Here is a 19,781-nt window from a genome sequence, read left to right as displayed (position 1 = left end):
AATGTTTGGTAAAGTGATCTTGGACCATATATCCTTCTGGTTAGATAATTCTAATATCATCTCCGACCTACAATATGGCTTTAGGCAAGGAAAAGGGACTCTATATCGATGTATCAATCTACATTTGGTGGTAAGAAAATACACAATAGCAAAGAAGGGTACCCTGCACATGGCATTTGTGGATTTAACTTCAGCGTTTGATTGCATCAACAGATGCAAATTGTGGCGATTCTTTTGGATCTGCGTCTGGACACAGATCTGGTGGCCTTGTTACACTCCGCACAAAACACCAGCACGGCTGTGAGATATAACGAGGACGGCCGTGTGTCAGCCTCCTGGGGAGTCAAAAGAGGGGTTTGGCAGGGGTGTATTTTGGCCCCCCTTCTGTTTACACTTTATATTAACAAGTTAGGACATTTTCTATCGGCTGTTAGAAAATATATTCAAAGAGCTGGCTCTAAACGTATTCCGGCACTTTTATGTGCAGATGATGTGGTGTTGTCGCTAGGACTGCTTTAGGACCCCAAATACATTTAAGTGCTTTTATAGATTTTATGGATTCACTTGATCTTGCTACCAATTATACTAAATCCCATACCATGACAACTGGCACCCAGAAGGACGTCAGGCATATGTTTTTCTGCTGGGGGGAAGAGCTAACTAAAGTCTCTATCTTTCCTTATTTAGGTGTACTGTTTGATGATCGTGGGACATTGTAGTAAGGCTGCTGGATTCAGTGCAGATATTGTTAAGTTAGCATAGGTTAGCACAAGCTTGACTGCCATGTTGCTGCTGTAGCGCACGTTACTACATGACTTTGTTTTCGCAAAACCTCTGCTTGTGTGTGTTCACATGAGAACTGTCTGCTTTTCACGTTCCTTGCTGTACTCTTTGGTTTTCGTCTGCACATGATGTTCAAGGTCAAAAAACAATGTCCCTTGTTACTCTGCTTTGGTCAGTCCCCCGCACTTAGACATAACACAAAAGCACAGCTGCACTGCTGAAAATCGAGTGCTTTTAATATTTGCATGCATGCATGTTAGACACACTTGGAGAAAACCTTTCCAGAGAGAAGAGCTGTGCTTGTCTGGAGATGTAAACCTTTGCATTTAGACTTGGAGGTATGGGGTCCCCCTGACAAAGCCCAGAGGTCTTTTTTTTTTATAATAAACTAGTTCCTAGCACGGGGATGGTGGCAAGGCACAGTAGGCCGTTTTCCACTAGCTCAATAAAATGATATCGCCGTTTATTTTCTATGGAACTGTAACAATGCTGACTATAATGTGTTTATGCATTATGCTGATAGTACTTGCACGTGTACTACATTTTAGAGCACGTTAGTTAAAATAAACATTTTAAACTATATCGTGTCTCTGATTGCTCATGTTGTGGACAAGTATGAGTGAGTGAGCGAAAGAGTGTTCTTGCTCCCGCGATTCCTGAGAGAGTCGGAGTTACATGTTCTGGCCTGTCTAATCATTGGTAGCTTCGCTGTAGTACGGAGTACGAATGAGACACTATAGCTAGTTGGATTTGGGTTCTGGGCACTAAGGTGAGTAGTTGGTACACCACTATACACCAAGGTCCTGGTTTCCTGCGCATATTTCTGTATATGTGCAAAATCCCTGCAACATGGCGCCCAACGTTTTTGGTCTGGTTCTTACCTGCGAGACGCTTGAGTAGTACTTGTGCTTGTCCACAATACCCTCACTTCTGTTTCCGGAAACAGCTATGATGGTGTAACCTTCTATATTTATGTTTTTATAGGTTTTTTCAAGCTTGATATTATTAAAAGGTGTTTACTCTTAATTGTTAACCCTTTATTGCGCTGCCACGCATTAGGTTGTTATACGTCCTTTGTCTTCATGGCTGATATAGATATTGCAGCACATAGCCGTGGAGCACTCCGTTGACATTTGACCGCATATGGAGTGCCAGACGCGGGTGTTGCTCTTATCTTTGTAGTACAAGCTGATCCAGCTCAACACTTTGAAGTATTTTACTCTTGGGTCACTTTTCCCGCTGTGAATGGAGATGATGATTCGTTCCATTCTTACACTGCCTCGGCCCTTCCTCATGTTTATCGACCTTATAGAACTCTTGAAGTTCCGCTAACGGCATGGCAATACCTGATTTGGTTTAATGGTGCCCTCCCCCACCCAGTGATTCTGATCCATTTAGGCCATTTATCAATTGATGGGGCCACTTGGCCCATTTTTGCTGGGTACACCCCACACCCAAGTTATCTGGTGGTTCCAGTGGATGAGCTCCGCTTGATGCACACCTGTTTAATGCGGGTGCATAGAGCTGTTGTACGATATGTCTTACACAAAGTTCAGGTGGGACCACCTGGAGTCACTGCGCAACCAGCTGGACCTGGCGGTTTGACTATCATTCCCATCATGGTTAATTCGGTAATGGGCAAGCGTCCTCAGAATAAGGATGATTTACCTTATTGGCTTGCTGAGAAATTTGACCAACTGGAGGCGGTATTTCCGAATACTTCTCCTGTAGATAAACACAGGATTTTGACTATTAGTTTGCAGAAAGACTTAATCCCCGAGTTAACCGATTGTAACAATTGGGGTAAGGTGTTCGCGGCAGTATATGTGAAGTGTTTTGGCACTCCCTCAATGACCGCAGTCCCCTCCGTGATTAAGCGTGTTCAGATGAGCACGGCCCTGAAGCGGAAGTTGAATTGGGGATGAGGTTGGTGGGAGTGTTCGACGTAGTTGCTGATCTCATCCTTGCGAACGTGAAGGGAGATGCAGTGAACTTTCAAGTAGCTAATGCTTTGGCTCTCATCCCAGAGGGTGAGAAGCCATGCAAATTGCCAAAAATTATTGGCCAGGCTTCTAAGACCATTGGCTGCAATAGTTTGTGTGTTAAGCCTTTTGCTAAAATGCCACGTTCAACGCAAACACAACAGAACTAAAAAACAGGGAAAGTAACAACAGAAACAGGGGTCGAGTGCTGCGTCACCGACACCCGTGTCTTCTGAGCGCACTTATGATTTGCGCGACCGTGCGAGAATTAGGTTTCCTGACAGGTTTCAGGTTCCTGATCAGCCTTCTTCTTGTTCTTTGCAGGAAACATCAGGCTCACAAGCCGGTGGAGGGGAACGTCAGGATCACGGCAGAGGTCGGGGTGTACCACAAGGATGTGAGCAGCCTCGGCAGACTGAAGGAAAGGGAAAACAAGACGAATTTCCTCATCAGCGCCCTCAGTTTCAGATAAAGAAAGATGCTGCTTTAACAGCCAGATATGCCTCAGACGGTGAGAAACTAGCTTCTGAATTTAACATGGGCAGTGGCTCTGCTCGACAGTGCAGCGAAAGTTACCATAGTGTGGCAGGCACTAGGTCCATTTCTGGAGGCGACAGCAACTGAAACATTTGTTATAGTTGAAACAGCTGACACTCAAGTGGCTCCCCCTGACAGACTATATGATTTAGTTCTTCTAATTAAAGGTGACATTCAACGTTTTATTAAAGGGATTTTTTGGGAGAATCTATCTTCTTCTTATGACATTTTGTTGACGGAGGCAGATTGGCCCCCACCTTTTGTTTTGCACGCTCCGAAAGGGGAGGATGGGATACTTCCGAGTTTTTCACATAACGTCTCCAAGGAGCATGCAGAGCCTTTTGCAGAAGAATGGGCTTTGGTGCTTGCACCAGCTCTGTATCGTACTCATGTGGGCAGGGATAAGGATTCTCCACCCCATGAGATACCAATGCGGTCTATGCCACAGCCTCAACCCCAATATCCCCTCCGGCGGGAAGCAAAAGGTCCCGTTTCTGAGATTCTAACGCAGTTAGAGTAGCAAGGAGTGATTGAGACATGTGTGTCACCGATGAATAACCCTCTTTTTACCGTTACCAAACCCGATGGGTCGTACCGCATAGTTTTGGATCACCGGCATTTGAACTGTCATTGTCGTACTTTTGCGGTACAGAATACCCATAGTTCTGCTCTTGTAGACAGTCTTGTTCCTAAATAATACAAAACGACACTTGACATTTCCAACGGCTTCTTCAGTCACAATCTGTCCCCAGCATGCAGTCAATGGACAGCATTCACAGTCGGCGGAAAACAAAAGCAATTTAGGCGATTAGTAATGGGCTACAAAAACAGCCCCGGGGTTTTCGCCGCCCCTGTTGTCTCTTTGCTAGACAGCATAGACCCAGATGCGTACTTGTAATTTGATGATATTTATCTCACGGACGACAAATTATGGCCGCATCTTTGCCAAGTCGACAGCATCATTATTTTGTTTGCGGCCTACGGTTTCAAATTTAACTTTGCTAAATCACACATTGCAGAGTACACAGTGTTGTTTTTGGGCTTTGAGCTCAATAATGAAGGTAGAGGCTTGGCTTGGCGCCTCACTTCCTGGAGAAATGCGCACGTTTGCGACCTCCAACAACCCTTAATTGATAATTACATTTTGGCAGCTATTGTTGCTACTGAGAAGGGTGCTAATTACCCACAATGGTTCCCTTCAAAGTACTCTTATTTAAGTCCCGACAAGGTTCGGTATGTAAGAATTAATGACGTTGGAGATCGGCTGATTCCCAACGTGGACCTCAGACTCTCCTTGATAACAGCTGCACATGAATGCTTGGCTTCGGGCCAATCTTGCGTGTCTGAGACAGTTTCTATCTTGCAGCAACGTTACTAGTGGTGTGGTTTATATAAACAGATTCGTAATTATGTACAATCTTGTGACATTTGTCAGCAGATTAAACCTTCTACAGTTACACGTCCACCACAAACACAGCGATGCATTTCTAATAAGCCTTTTGGCTGTGTATATCTTGATCACTGCAGTCCTTTTTCTTCCGATACTGCTTATAAATACATTTTAGTTGCAGCTGATTCGTGCACACGTTTCATTTGGGTTTGGCCACAACGCTGCGCTGATGCTCAAAATGTCATCAGGGATTTGCGTGTCTTTGTGGGAATTTTTGCCTGTGGTACCTTCCATTCTGACCAAGGTCCAGCGTTCGCCTCTAAGGCGTACAAGGATGCGATGAAGTCTTTGGGGGTGCTGGTGCGGTTTTTGTCTCCATAAAGGCCTGAGGGCAACTCAAATGTGGAGCGAATGAACCGTGACTTAAAGCAATCCTTGACAGCTTGAGTCTTAGGTACTGGCAGGAACTGGGTGGCCCACTTGTATAGCATGCAATGTGCACTTAATAAGCTCCCTAGAAGATCTCTGGGTGGGCGGACCCCATACAAAATGCTCTTTGGCATAAAAATGTTTGTGCCACACCATGATAGTCTAGACATGGCGGTGACTGCCGCAAGCTTTGACGTAGATAATCATTCTACTATGTTACAGGACTTACAAGAGACCCGGTACAGCCTTGCTAGTGAACATTTGCCCTCTGCCACTGATGCAGCACTGCAGATTCCGGCAGCCGGCTGGCTACCCAAAGTTGGAGATCTGGTCCGAGAGAAGGTGGAGAACAAAAAGGGGTTTGGCCCCTCTTATTGTGCACTGGTTCCAGTGCTTGGCATGAAGGGTACTCGTACAGTCATTTTACCACCACTTCCTGGTCGCAAAGACAACAGATACATCTCAGTGGACAATGTCAAGCTACAACATCTGGCCGATTCTGAATAGTATAACACCTGCTGCATCATGTCCACCAATTTCAAGGAATCCTGTGATTGGCGCATCTGACACTGTGGAAAATGACACTGCCACTGAGATGGAAACTGTTACTAATCCTTTGCTAATCCCACCAGCTTCCCCTGTAACGAGGAAACTGAATATGCTTATCCCACTAGCGAGTCTTTGCCTGGTTTGCAAACAACTACACTCAACCAGTCACGTTTTTCTTTTGACTTGACTTCCATCTCATCATTTGGCCCAACAAAATTCAGCATTTTTATCTCCTGGTTTAAACAGACTTATTTGGTCCCTCCTTGGACATACATGTGGTTGGTGCTGATCCTGATTGTTCTGTTCATGTCCATTGGTTTTGTGACAGTTTTTTTCTCACTCATCAATGGTCACTACTTGCCAGAACGCTCAGCTGTTCAGTTGGTTGCTGGAACTTTGGTTCCGTACTCGTCTTCTCACATCATGAAACAAAACCAGACTCTTGTTAACATTTCCGCCTTTCCAGTCGCGGATGGCATAGTCTGGGATGCACTGGATTTCCAAATTCATGGCCCAACAGAGATAATCAATGTACCAAATGTCCTTCGTGTTTCAATGGGAGATGTAGTGAAACAGAACATACGTTCAGATGATTGGGATGTGCAGGCAGTACAATCTTTGTTTTCTAATTTGAAGTATTCTGCTGCCTTTGATGATGAAGATTTGTATTTAAATACTGCTAATTATGCCAATTTATATTGTTGCCAGCATTAAGGACACCATTATCTGTATAAAGCTAATACATTTAGAAATGTTTTCAATTACACACAGTGGGAACATTGCTCAACTCCATTAGAAGGCAACTCAAAAACTCTGTTAAAGAAATGTACATATTTTACAGATTTTGATATGTCCAACCTGTAGTCCTATTATTTTAAATAAAACATTTCATCTACTCCCAAGATAATGTTAACCCACACGAAACTATTATATTCCAATTTGTTTATTCATAAATTGTCAGTTGGTGACTATGAACATTGGAAGGCCACCGTTGATTTAAAATCTGTTTGGGGTTCTAGATCCTGGCAGGTTTGTGGCACTAAAGCTTTACATCGAGCATACCTCATCCCAATATAAATTCTATTTTTAAATGATTCGATTTATCAAACTACTTGTTTTGGTTTGGCGACTGTAAAACATATGAATCCCCCTACCATTCCTACTCTGGCTCCATATCACAACTGGAGCTTGCATACCAATTATTAGATTGAGGAACTGCAAGTTTTGTTTCAAAATATAACATTTAATGTCTCAGGTTTAGATCCAGTTGGATCGTTGCTTTGGCAGAAGACTTATGATGCCTGCCACTTAAGTTTCCATAACACAGTCCATGGTTACAAACAGGATAGACCCGATCCACGTTTTGCAAATACATATTCGGTTACCACGTATTCTGTTAGTAAATTATGCCAGAATTGGTTACAGCACTCATCCCTATTGTCTGTGAAACAACATTTATCGCTGTTATGCAATAACATTGATTTGGCCGACTTTATCAAGGGACCTCGTGGTCCTAGAACAAAAATATTTATTTACGCAGCTTACAATGAAATATGGAAGCTATCTCAAATTGAAGCTGCATCACGTTTAAGGAAAATAGATCAGGCAAATCTAGAAAAGTTCCTTGCTGTTGTTGACAGTAGTATTAACACACTGTCTTCCCGCATTTACACCTTAGATAATATTGTTTCATCTGTTGTTGATATTGTTCAAGATGATGTGTCTGTGTTATATCATGGTCAAAATTGCGTTCAGTAATGCAGTTTGCATTGACTTTGCAGACTCTAAAAATGGGTAAAGTACCATGGGATTATTTAAATGCATCTGCTTTGTTTTTGCCTTTTAATTTGACAAACAGCAGTTTATATCCATGAAAGATGCAACGTACAGTCTTTTCCGTATTGAAAAGATAGACCCTTTCCCCTTCTCCGTGGCTGAAACTGACTCCGCTGTCTGGCTCATACACAGGGTTATCTCTTTACCAGTCTCTTTGTTTAAATTTAGCTCCTGCATGAAGCATTACCCGCTAGGCTGCTTTAAACCCTTAGGTAGCGCTTTCCTGCATGAAGGGTGGTCCTTGCCTTTCACATACAGATGCCTGCGAGATGACAAGGAGGTATACCTTAAAGGGGAATCCTGTGATTCTACAATGGGTCGTTCCCTCATTTGCAAAAACATACAGTTACACGGGGCCTGCAGTATTACCGCCCCAAACCTTGCATGTGTTTTAAAAGGTATTCTAGTCCCAGCTATAAAACCCACTTTCACCTTGCTTACTAATGGTAGCTACCTTCTTTTAAATAACAAAGAATATTGCGGTTTGCTGGCTGGCATATCGTACATTGTGACAGTTTCACAGCATCTAGTTTGTTGTAAAAATGTGCTTTTTCCGCCCCCGCATGGGAAGCTCGATAACTCGATTTGGCCTTCCATGCAAACTTTGAAAGCAGACTTCAATAAGTTGAGCAGAATAAGAGCGCTATTATTCCAGCAGGAAGTCCCTCTTACTTCTGCACGCGAGACATTCATGCTGCAGGTGGCTAGTACCCATACTGAGATTCAAGCCCTTCTAAATACTAACCTCCCACTACATTTCGGTGAATTGATTCATCGAATTTTCAATGCATCTGTTACACACGGCCTGGCACATTTCTTTAAGGTTGTTGGCTCTGGCCTTGTGACCTCATTTCATGCTATATTTGGTGTGATACCAGCCTTTATTCATTCTATTTTTCCAGCGTCTTTGGTGGCTTACATCTGTTAATTGCCATAGCCACTGGAATACTTCTATTGATTTGCCTGCTTCGCAATGGCTGCACCTCTTGTGGTCCTACACAGCCCAGATCGGCTGAAAATGCTCCGTAACCGTGTGCTTGAATGCTTTGGCACACTGCCCCTGGCTACACTCAGCGTGGCTTATGGATTGTCTTTCCGCTGTGCGTACTACACTTGCGTGCAACCCGTCTTCTCATGTCTACAATGCTCCTTCTCATGGGCGTTGGATGTCTTCCTCTCCAATACGTCATGTTAGGACCAGGATTACGACTTGTTAATGGGTCCCTTAATGGCCCATGAGCAAGAATGTTCTGGAGTTGCCCAAATGGCGCGTGTGACTGCACTTGGAGTGTTGGCACAATGGGATGTCTGTGCAGCTGCGCAGAATCTCCTACAACACAGCTTCATTGAATATCACGCAAGTTGTCCTGAGATGCTCTTGGACGCACCCTATTGTGAGGAACATGAGGGCTCATTCAGCTTGCTGAATTGGATGGCATCACTTTTTGCTACCGATGACAATGATTTCCTTTTGGAGACAGTTGCGGTCTATTGCGCTTACACTCTGATGGATTAAGATGGCTGGCTCACCGTACACTTCTGTGCCGGATTTTTTAGTATTTTTTAGCAAAACTTTTTTTTGCCTGACCCCTATTTACAATTTTTTTTCTTTTTTTTCAAAAATTCAACAAATTCTAGACGCTATTGAACTCTGCTCTCACTTGTTGAACTCTGTGCTTTCGTCCCATGTCTACATCCAAGGGACTTACCAGGGGAGGGTGTAGTGAGGCTGCTGGATTCACAGCGGACATTGCTAAGTTGGCATAGGTTAGCACAAGCTTAGCTGCCACGTTGCTGCTGTTGATGTGTTGATGTCAAAAATCATATGTGGGAGAGGCACAATATTTACAGTAGAGAAAAGGGTGTGAAACACATGAGAGCCATGCAAAGCAAAGACACACAATACCGGTAGCACCACATTTTAATGACAAACATGATAGCAACAGATATTTGCTTCATTTCTATGCTATTGATCATATACCCAAATCCAACAGGGGTGGAGACAGAATACACAAATTACGACACCTTGAATCAAGGTACATATTGGAACTTGATACTATAGTCCCATTAGGTTTGAATTCCAATAATGAGATACAGAGGGCACAGTAGATTGGGTAATCATCAGTCTCTTTCCTAAAGTGTGAATAATTATGTAATTATTTAGCCCCTAGTTTTGCAGTAATTGGTTTTCTCTTTTTTCTCCACTGTCTATTTTAATCTTAGCTGTCTCTAATGACGTGTCATAAGATATGCGTAACGTACAGTGATTTTAGGGGTTTGTTTTGTTTGTCTGTTTTATATCAACACAGGGCATTCCATCACTCGGAGATCAGAGAGCCATATATATTGAGAGTGCAGCAGGAGCAACCATGGTCTGGACACTTCTTTTCCCTTCTATCGTGGGAGGCTGGAGAATTACCAGCAGACAGTATGAAAATAGACTTTTCATCATTTCTTCTTTTCCTCATAAAGCAATGTATGTACTAAAGTCTTCTGTTCTATTCTATTTTATTATTATTCTTCATTACCTTTCCTATGCACCCAGGTGTCATGGATAGGCACATGCCTGTAGGAGATTAAGTATTATTGGGGCAGATGTTATACACAAGGATTTCTTAGTTGTGATACTTTCAGGATATCACCACTGGGGCTAGATTTCATGTGCTTTATTGATGATATGACAGCTTGTGATAACTGTTGGTATTTAGTTACATTACAAAATGAGATGTTTCCAGCTGCCATTTGAATATTCAGATACACATAATGAGTTATTTGAAAATTATGGAATGTACCCACAAGGCCTAGATTGACATAATCTCAAGAAACACAGTGTGAGAGCAACCCTTTAAAAACAAAGGGAACTGGGTTCAAATAACCAACCAACATGTAATGTTCCCCTTGCACTAGTTTGTCTATTTTTAAGTCTTCCAACTCCTATTTTCACAACCATTCACACACAGTCATGCCAAACTATGAGTCCTGTTTTTTGCAAAAACGTGTCTCCTCTTTTAGTAAAAAGTTTTTTTGTTTATATAACAATAAAATACATTAAAAAACATCAGCAATATTATAAAAGAGATCACAGAAGATTATTCCTATATGTTGGTTAAGTAGTAATCCAATTCCTTTGAACAGTGTGATTGTGGCACCATAAATTCCTACACTTTTCAAGATTTTCCAGTTTCTTAGGTACCATATATTGTTCCTCAGCCACAGTATTGCGTCTGCATTCTCTTTGTGCCCAATCGCGAGTTACTTCCTTAATGGTATGTACTGCAATCATCTTGTTTAAAGTAGAACTAAGATTATGACCCCTCATTAACTATGGAATGTTTGCACAGATAAATAGATTGATGTATAGGAATGAAGGAATAAAAGGAAGGAATTACCAGTTCACCTAAATCCTGGGGATTTTATATATTGGAAGTGATCGATCTCCCAATGTCTGAAATAAGCCTAAATGCTTTATAGAATCCATTAGTGAACAACATTGTGTTTTTTAAATATGCTTGTCCTGAAGAAGGTGGTGTCTATCAACCCAAGTCCATAGAAATGCTCCGTCAAGAACTTGGGGGCATATTTTCAAGACAGGCGATAAAATTATTGCCGCTTAAGCGGCAGAAAACTGCCACTAAAACGGCGATAATGGGCTTGATAATATGCTCTATGGAATTTCAATTAAAGCTTAGGTTAGATGTCCTTCACATCTAACCTGAGCTTCAATTGGAATTCCATAGAGCATATTATCAAGCCCATTATCGCCGCATTAGCGGCAGTTTTCTGCCGCTAAAGCGGCGATAATTTTATCACCTGTCTTGATAATATGCCCCCTATTTTCTACTGTATTGTTTTAAAAAATAATTGTTTTCACCTCTATTTGTTTTCATGTTTTTGTAGAGAGTGACCGTGAAAGTCATTTGATGATTAGTGTCGTTAATGAATATAATCTACAATAGGAAGGAAGGAATATGAGGCCGCCTCTTTTCCACATAAGATTGGATGACAGACTAAAAACTGTTTAATGGAATTGGATCACAGCCTATTCAACATACTATTCCTGTATGTTGAATAGGCTGTAATCTCTTTTATAATATTGCTGATGTTTTTGAATGTATTTTATTGTTAGATAAACAGAAAAACCTTTTAAGAAAGGAGATACTTTTTGCAACAAATGTATCTTTCCATTCATGCTCCAAACATATTCAAAAATATTAAATAGGTGTAAATTAGTGTCCACGTTTACACACGAAAAGTGCAGTCACTAGAATAAAACAATCAGTGCCACATAAAGTCCCCGACATCTGCTTAAAATATAGCCACAATTCGACATCAGCAGCAAACGCTAGATTGATAGCTGATGTTTGACTCTGCAGAGGGGGCAACATGATGTTAGTCATTACCGTGTTTGCTCTATGCTGCTCAATTTCATGAGACACTGTAGGCTCTGAACCCCCATTGCTCGCCAGATAACAATGCAATGCCCCAACCAACCCAGTAAGTGCCATTCAGAAGCAGTGGGTACTGAATGCTGCCAAATTCAGTGCCTGAATCTCTGCGGGGAAATGAGAAATAACTGGGTTTATCAGCCCTTTAGTTATCAATATCCCCGGTAATTAGCCATTTCTCAGGGCAGCGTTATGATTCCACCTGTAACTGCTGTTAACAATGCCCTCAGTTACCAGTTGCCCTAGCATTTTGAGGGGATGAGATTAAAAGCAGAACATTTGGAACACTCACAGTGAGACCCTCAGTCATATTTGGTGCTAAAAAAGCCATGGAAAAAAACTGAATGTTCAAGTCTTTATAAATCCCAAATACCCATCATTACCTTTTAACTAAAGTGAGAAACACAACATGTGTTAATGATTAAATGTTATGTTTTTTACACGATGAATACAGCAGTGGTTATCACTGTGCTTTTTCTCCTGTGCACTTCTGTATGAACAGGGCTATTGCAGAATTGCTAATCTACATTTTGGGAAACGTTTCCTGCTAAAGAGTGGGAAATCATGCACAAATAAGTTCTAATTTTCCTCCTTGGCCTCAGCGGTAAAATATATAGGGGCAGATTTACAAGGAACTGACGCATCTGCATAGATGTGTCAGTTTCCTTGTGTCAGCTCCATATGTCCTTGCGCCACCATGGATGCGCTGTATTTACAATACAGTGCACCATGGCACAAGGAATTACAGATGCGTCAGAAATTCTGACGCATCTGTTGAGCAAAAGGGACGCATTGTTGGAGTTGGTCAAAAAAGTGACGCAATTCCAGCAATGCGCCAGAAAACATCGGTAGGTCCCATGTAAAAAGCCCAGCGTCAATCCTTATGCCTGTTCTGAGCAGGCGTAGGGATTTTGACGCAGTGAAGACGTAGAATGACGCAGTGAATTCTTGTAAATTTCACTGCGCCGCTGCGTCACAAAAGTGATGCAACGGTGGCGCAATAGTGTCGCAAAGGGGCTTGTAAATCTGCCCCGTATATTTCAGTGTATTGTCCCAACCACATCTACCTACGGGTAGGCATTTGAGGGCCAGGCCAGCCCATATTCCTTTTTGCCTTCCCTCCATGACCCAGGCAGCTGGCACAGCATATATTGAAAACCCTATTTGTCTAAAGAACTGGATTCATATTTGAATGCATACAATATAACCATAAAGCAGATATAATTAAAATAACAATGTCAGAGTTCAGAAGAATGAGCAATTAAAATGCCTTTAAGTTCTGTTTATATTTTGTCACATCTGCTGTGCCAAAGGGACTGATCAAATGCCAAGTTATGTCTCCAGACAAATTGCTGCTTATTATTTCAACATCTAGATGTCTACTTTTCTTTTTCTGAGTAAAAAGTGAAAGACTTTTATAAAGTGAACTATGTGACAGTCGTCTTGGAGTACAGTGAGTGCAAAAGGAAAGACTGTATGATGTCAATTGTTTTCTAATACACAGCAAAATCTAAATACCTGTGAATCAACTGTGCAAATATGTCAACGTATATCAGCAGTTATAAAAGGACTGATGAAGCACCTTTAGTTTTTTTAATTAGTGTGATGGAAACAAAGATTTTAATTGGAAACAAATCTAGGTGATACACAAATGATAAATATGGTATTGTATTGTATTATGTTGAACTGTAATATATTGCAGCATTTGCAGAGCGCTTACTATCCCCATGTGGGGCACCGTAGGTTTACCTGCAGACAGCAAGCTATACCATAGAAGGTTTATATCTTTGTTTTGTGATCCTACGTGGAAAGTGTTTCCATTCCATGTGTGATGACTAGTGAGGTGTGGTTATCTTGTGCTGAGACACAGTGCGTAGCAGTGTGACGTCTGGTGGGGTATGAGACACACATACATGCAGTATATGTTTTTTTAGTACACTGGCAACTTTGAACCGCTCTGCAGATCCCTTTATGGCATTTCTTGTGATTATAGACTAACATGCTGGTTACTGTACCGGGTTGTCCAATCAGAAATGTTGTGTTTAGTTGTGGGTTTGAGGTGGCTTGGTTGGAAGGAGAGAGAAGTGGAGCGATCTGCTGGGTTATCCCAGAACTGATTGTCATTGTAAGATGTAAATACACGGCCATAGTGTATATATATTTGGGACCTGCATTGGTGGACTAGATTAAAGTCCTCAGGTGTGTGACAGATCTCTTCATGTATTCCTTGTCTGTTCACTTGGTTATGGTTTCTTGGCTGCACAGCACAGGTGATGGACAACCCTTGTAGCAGATATGTCTCATGTAAGAGGTTTTAATTTACAGGTGGCTGCTGACAGCTGAGTGTTATGGTGTTAGTATTTGGGTGAGCCAGAAATGCTGTGTATAAAATTATAATTATATAATGCCAGGCAAACCCTAGGTCAGCCCTACTTAGCTTACCAGAATATAGAAACTACTTTGCTGGTTGGGTTGTTTCCAATCTGTGTATTGTGAGCTGAAGATGGAGTTTGAGGGTTCCATTGTCCTTCCAGGTTCTGTGTTTGGGATGTGGGGTGGTGGAGTTGTCTTGGAAATAGCCATGTTTACACCTGTTTTCTGAAGTGTATATGCGCCTGCTTGCTTTGAATGCTGGCTGGTAATGAGTTCCAGAGCTTGGCGGCTTGTGTTGAGAAAGCAGGGCATCCTATGGATTTCTTTTGGTAAGATGCTATGATAGGTTGACTACTAGCTTCTGGTTGCTCAACTTTGAGAGTACACTGAGGCCTATTGTTCACATCTCAGTGCAAGTGTTCTGACCCAATACAAAAGATAAGTCGAATTGGATGTCCCCATTTGGCAAGTGCTGACTTACATTTGAGGGAAGCATTTCCCTTTCTTATAGACTTAGAATTTGGAAAAGAAAATGTTTCAGGTGTTTTTACCAGAAACATTTTCTTTTTCACTACTGTGGACAACCCCTTGAAATCCACTGCACTGTGGTGGCTGTGCAGTGGGCATCAATGCTTCGTCTACAGCCCCAAAGCAGTTAAAAACCACCAAATTCATGCTGCCTGATGTCTGTCCGACAAGAATAAACAAAAAGCTGCAGGGAAATGATTGCACTCAGTTCTTTCTTCCAAGGCTGTAGATAGGTAGGGTTCTAGAATGGAGGAACAGTTAAAAAGCCTACTGGCAAAAGAAAGGTGGCAGTCGCTGCTCATGGTTATCCTCAGCAAAGAGAAAGTTTCAGATTGCATACACAGTTTATGGAGAAGATGGCTACAGAGAGAATAAAAAATTTGAGAAGTAAAGAAAAACACACAAGGAAGAGGTACTAGAAAAGTAGAGGGCAGGAGAGAAAGAAAGGAGAGTGAATAAAAAGGGCAAGTGGGAGTGAGCTGGAACGGGAGAAACAGGAAAGGAAAGGGAGACAGGTGCAGCAGCAAAAAGAAAGGGATAGTGAAGAAAAGGATGAGAGAGGCAATGGAGACTAAGATTAGGAAACAAGAAGAGAGAAAGTAAAATAGAGCTTCAAGGATCAAAATTAGAGTTTGATACGTATGAGAAAAGGTGATTGCAGATTTTAAGTGGGCTTTACAGTTTAACATGTTTTTGCCAGTACAGCTGGGCAATTTGATATCAATGCACAAAGTTGCACTTATTTTCTAAAAAGGGTCTTAGTGTAAGATCCACTACTATATGCTGTTGATGAGAAGTGTTAATGCTTTCCTATTTAATGCATATCAGCCATGTCTACATATACTGGTATAGTCATGAAAAGTCCAAGTTGTATCATGGATGTCATTTGTGTTTCTAGAGTACATTTCAATAAGGCAGTCTAAAGAACTGTTTCATAACATGAAGCTTGACCTTTATCCACACCTCTAATAATGCAGAACATTTCCTCTGCAAGTATCTTTTTCATTTCTAATACACATGGTAGACTTCATTGCTCTACATTTGCCACTCATAAAATATGCATGCTCATCCAAACAATGTTAGACACATAAAGAGGTCCAGCTTGAAGATTCAAAGCAAGGTGGCTACTGTATGCGAACGAGAGGAGAATATCTATAATTCTGAAAGTGGTGGACTCTGTTTAATCCAAATGGGAGATACCATGCAAACAGCATCAAAGAGAGAGGTAATCACCGAGCAGGATCCTAGATGCAAACCACGAACCAACCACTTGGAACCTTAGAGCTGCCTGCACATCCTTGGTTCTTCTAACTTGTGATTAAACTAGTATCCTCAGCCAGGCCTCAGTCCTCAAATGTCCCCATCCCAAGCTCACACAATCACACAATCACCTATAATTTAGCATGCCTATCTGTCTATCTTGCTGGTTGATGTCTGACAAAGGTCTCCTTTTGTACAGCACCTTTCACACAAACTGCCAGTGACTATGAGGAGTTTAGGCTAATGTCACAACCTTCTTCAAGTCAATGGAGTTATGACTGGTGCTTTTGATCAAAGTCATTGAACCATCTATCTATTGTCACAACCTTATAGTGAAATTCATGTGGGGCCTTACCAAACTCCCCTGTAAAATAACATTTAAATTCCATTTAGTCCTCACTATTGTCTCAGCCCTAAAATATTTCAAACCCATTTTTCTCCTCTAATTTCCTAAAATGTCCCTGATGGATGTGCTCCAAGCTCTCTGTAAAGTTATTTTAAATCCGTGATCAGTTAAATTAAAACTTCACTTGCAAAGTTGGGCAGAATTAGGGAAACTCAAAACTTTATAAATCAGGCTAAGGAGCCCATTACGACATGGGCCGTAAAGGCTCCAACCATCACGCATCGTAAATGGTATGACTGTTTACTTTCTGAACGTCTAATCATGATCTAGGCAGTTGGAAAGTAAACCAGCTGGTCATTCTGGCTGGCTTCCGATGGGCTCCAGGAGCCCTTCAGCCAGTCTGAAGCTGGACAGTAATCTCAAGGGTGGGCCTTTCCACCCTTGAGATTACGATGCACTGTTTCCAGCATGGTTTCCATGCAGACCAGTCCGACATGGCAACCATGTCGGAAATCGTGTTGTGTGTGGCCTCTGCTTGGCGGCCGATGGGGCACTTATGATGCCCCCCTGTTGATCCCTGCACCCCGTGATAGGCACCCCCCCACCCATTTCCCTATTCGAGCATGCATTATGGCTGGTTTACAGCTGTATTGCATGTTCCCTTAGGGAAATGTAGGAATGCAACCGAACAGTGTTTGGTTGGAACGTAATTAGGTGGTCGGGACCGCCGACCGTGTGTCGGTCAGTCCCAGGACTGAATGGGTGTCGGCAAGAAGCAATTCTGCCAGACATTGAAATTGGCCCCTAAGTTTCCTATATTTGAGATATGTTATATCCCTTCAGGTTTTCCAGGTGAGATGATTTCATGATGTGAATGTACCAGAGAGAACATCCTTCAGGAAAACAATGGTAAGTGTGGAGGCTAGCATTCCCCAACTCAGGTAAGAGGTGTGGGCTGGAGCGCTCTCAACGGAGGCCAGATTTTAAAAAAATAACTTCATAAGCTTTGCATTTCACAAAGCTTGTACAATTTAGAAAATACACAAGTTACAAGTCAACCAACTTTACACCCTTCCATCTATTTTAAATCCTATCTAATTGAGAGAATTTAAAATTGGATTGTGGAAAGTTGGTTGAGTGTGCTTTAATACGTAACTTAAATAAAATGTATTCTATCAAGTAGAATCACACAGTGTGCACCCTGAAATTTGAAACCAGAATCTAGATGGCATAGAATATTGAGTCTACAGTAATGAATTAAAAATATTGACAAGTAAGTACAGATTATTTAAGCCTTACTCCAGATGTATGTACATATGCAATATATGTATCTTTAAGGTATATAGATGTGGAGTTAGAAATAGTAAATCTATACTTTCCTGCACATACCTCTTCATGTTCTGTCATTATTTTTGTACCACAATATTCTGGTTTGTCAATATTTATTAGTGCAACCAATCACACCAACGATAAAAACGCACCAACACAGCACTGTGTTCTTTAAATCATGCAAATATTGTATATTTTTCCCCTACTAGTATCTGTAGGAAATGCACCTGTACTGCACAGCTTTAAAGTTTGTTCATAACTGATGGCCATGTCCCACCTATACTGTTGGCTACGGGCCTGACCTTTTTTTAGCACAAATAGTGCTTTGTACTGATTGCATGAAGCGCGCATTCCATTGTGATACATGGGTGTTCCAGCACAACCATGGCTCTTGACACAAAATCCTATCTACTAAAATTGCTGCACTGTACAGCACACAACCAATGTGTGACATGTTTCATAGATTTTCTAGACACATGATTGTGTACTGGAATGGTTCCCTTTTAGTATAAAATCTGCGGTAGAAATTACGCACACACCTTTGCACTATGGTGCAACAGTGTTTGTATGGTGCTAGACAGCATGAATGTGGGCAAGTGTAGGGAAAGAGAGCAGCAGCAAGCTATATTTAGTAAATATGGCTCAGCAGTACTCTCCACCTAGCTCAAAGCATCACGGGAACTCTCATATCAGTGGTGTGTTGCACTGTAATTTAGTCAATCAGCCACTGGGAGTGCTAAAGAAGTTCAAAATAGAAGTATGAGATAAGAGAGCATGTGAGATAAATAAAGTTAGCTTGCAGTGAGAAGCTGGAGGGGGCATGCATCGTGTGTGAGGTGAAAGGTGATGTATGATAAATAGGTGGTCATGAGAGGATAGGGCATGAGATAGATAAGTGCATATGGACACTTTTTTGGAAGGAAATAGTAGGTTTGTGCCTAGGGTGCCACCAGCAGCACATTTTGTGTTGGCCCAACAAGCGACGAATGTTGCACCATCAATAGAATCATCGCCCATGCAAATTGAACACGAATTGTTGTTTTTTTAAAAGGGATAGAAAGACAAATGTAGCTAATGAATCTTTTTGACATAAAAGGTGGAAATTGAGTGTGTAGTTCCAGTTCCCCTAGCTGAGAAGATGCCTGCTAATCCCACTCAGGAGAATGGAACCATTTGCCAACAGCCTAGGGAATGTTGATGAGCCTTTCTATGCAGACACTGATTGTAGCCCAGCTTATTAAGAGCATATTGTGATACATGCAAAACTGGGCTGCTGCAGAGAATCCCTCGTCGAGAACACCTCATGTTAAGCTGCACTTGCAGGCTTTGAGGATTGTACCTCCATCCACTCCCTTTGGAGTTTGTCCATTCACACTCGCTCCTTGGGAATGAAAGCAGCAGGAATGACGCCTGGCGCAAAAAGAGAATGACTGCATTATATGTGATGGGCAGACAGAGCAGGCTCCTCTCTGACCCTTCAGCCCTCTGGAGATGGTCAAAGAATTGCATCTGCAAAGACCCGAAGAGCAGTGTGATTGTTTTAAAGTAGTGTGAATGTTTGCCCACTAGCACTAAGATGCTAACATCTGCACTAGTAATATGTTCTCTACCTTTTCTCCACTTCACAGATTAACATGATTGCCTCCAAGACAAAATGTAAAAAATCACACATTGAAATGTTTTTATTTTTTTACAGTTTTCAAGAGACCCATGTCATATGTGACACCCTAACCTAGCCCTGACGGTTTGAGCAAGAACATGTTAGTAACCTGGGACTGACTTAGGAAGCCACACATTACATAAGATCACTGGGAAGGAATTGTAAATCTTTATCCGCAAAAGTATTCTTGTGCACAGTATAGATGTGTGCTTGTTCACTGTTTATAAAGATTTCTTATAGTGCTTCTCGAAGGCTGCACCAGCCACAGTTTTTCAGACATACTACTGGGAATGTCATAGTAAATACTTTTAGAATGCTATTTCCCTAATGCACA

The sequence above is a fragment of the Triturus cristatus genome, chromosome 3_1 (genome assembly GCF_964204655.1).
Source record: "Triturus cristatus chromosome 3_1, aTriCri1.1, whole genome shotgun sequence".
Lineage (NCBI taxonomy): Eukaryota > Metazoa > Chordata > Amphibia > Caudata > Salamandridae > Triturus > Triturus cristatus.
The sequence above is the reverse complement of the archived record's forward strand: the minus strand, read 5'-3'. Positions refer to the sequence as shown.